General features: G+C 44.7%; 1 non-coding gene across 1 annotated transcript; it reads left to right on the top strand.

Moving 5' to 3' along the window:
* Nucleotides 1–508: 508 nt before the first annotated feature.
* On the top strand, nucleotides 509–702 carry LOC119343607. Its single transcript, XR_005166179.1, has one exon. It is a non-coding gene; the product is annotated as a U2 spliceosomal RNA (small nuclear RNA).
* The last annotated feature ends 1,082 nt before the right edge of the window (nucleotides 703–1,784 follow it).

Here is a 1,784-nt window from a genome sequence, read left to right as displayed (position 1 = left end):
TTCAAATATCAGTATATCACAAAAGCATAAAAAGTCTTTCCAGTTTTGCATAGCCTGCTTAGCGGTCCATATTGCCATCACAAAGTTGAACGAGTGATCACCACACCGAAGAATCCGGCGTCGCTGCAAGCGTCGTCCAGCAAACCTTCGTAGGCGGCCATGTCAGGGTCGTCGATCTTGTCGACGAGCGTGCTGATATCACCTGCAAAGAGGAAAAGAGAACTCACTTTTGAGATAAACAAACAGTGCATCGACCATATCACCTTAACACGACTGGTGCGGAAAAGAGAAATTTAAAAGGATAAACATGTATCGATCAGCTGCATGTCCTCTAGGAGAACTACTTGTTCCGTCAGACCGTCACACTCCAACATCCAGTCTGCTGAGTTCAGAGAGGGCGCAGAATGTCTGAATAATAACTCGTGAATTCAGAGAAGACTGCAGCAACATATATTTCTGAATAACTCATGAACGCACTGTTGAATTTCTCTTTTAGAAAGGATGAGGAATCAGGCCTGGCTTTTGGCTAAGATCAAGTGTAGTATCTGTTCTTATCAGTTTAATATCTGATATGTGGGCCATGTGCCCATAGTGATATTAAATTTATTTTTTGTGGGGGAGGGACCACCACAATGGCTTGCCATTGGGTCCCTCGGGTGTCGCCCAGTGCCTTGCACTACTGCCTGGGCAGGCGCACCCCAACCAAAACAATTTTAAATTTTGATTTGTTCTGCCAAAGTGCTTTGAAGTTCAGTCTGCATCCAGTTTGTGAGTGAGAAGATATGTTCATTCTGAACCCCCAAAATGCTTGTACGACAGGAGGTTGAGCCGTTGGTAGGTTGTTCTTGAGATGGAACTCAGTGTTGTTCCGTTGGTAGATTGGCAAAGGACCGAGACGCCCGGGAGGCTCGAACCGACATAATCACCTTCTATAGAAAAACTGGTGGAGTTTCTAGCCTTTTCGTTGAAAAAAAGATCTCTACGTATGAGCATAACAAATGGAGTGACTGTTCATTGTGCCTGCAAAGTGAGCGCTTTGCCATGGCACTCCTTTGCCTGGTCACAACACACCGGGATAGTTTGTCAACATGTTTTATTGACGAAGCGCCGTGGCCGGTCCCCAACGTTTCCAGTACATGCTAATGCTACAGAAACTGTTACATAACGAAGTTGGTGAGAACTTTCTGCACCAGGTGCTCCCCATACACCACCTTCTCATACTTGGCAACGCCGCCGGTTTTCTCTCGGCACAACTCCACGGGCTCCACCGCAGCGTCAAAGTTCGACTGCATATACAGGCCATTTGTTTCAGAAAAAAACATCGAGTATAAGCAACTCAATCGGTACAGCCATACATATCATAAATATGTTCGTCCGCGAGAGGGCTATACATACATACATACCTCATAGAAGAATGCGACAGATACACGGTAGCTACAAGAAAATGATTTACAATTGATAAGGTTGCTACAAGAAAAGACTGAATTAGGCGGACAAAACAGATAAAATTCAGTGAAGTTGCAAACAAGGAAACCTTCAGCATGTCTCCGATGTTGCAAACGAAGGTCCCGGGTACGGGCTTGGCTTATATCCACTCACCAGACTGGTTCCTTACCTGATACCAAATTTACTAAAGAGTTTCAGCAGATCAATCTCCTTGCTTCTTGACAGAGGAAACAGAGGGCATAGATGGATAATAGTACAAGATATGTGTGCTAGTGAAGTAATAAGTATCTCAAGAGCACAGATATCACCGTCCTGATTCACCAGTGTCAAAAAGGCCT

Source organism: Triticum dicoccoides, unplaced genomic scaffold (genome assembly GCF_002162155.2).
Source record: "Triticum dicoccoides isolate Atlit2015 ecotype Zavitan unplaced genomic scaffold, WEW_v2.0 scaffold134031, whole genome shotgun sequence".
NCBI classification, from domain to species: Eukaryota; Viridiplantae; Streptophyta; class Magnoliopsida; order Poales; family Poaceae; genus Triticum; species Triticum dicoccoides.
The sequence above is the reverse complement of the archived record's forward strand: the minus strand, read 5'-3'. Positions and strand labels throughout refer to the sequence as shown.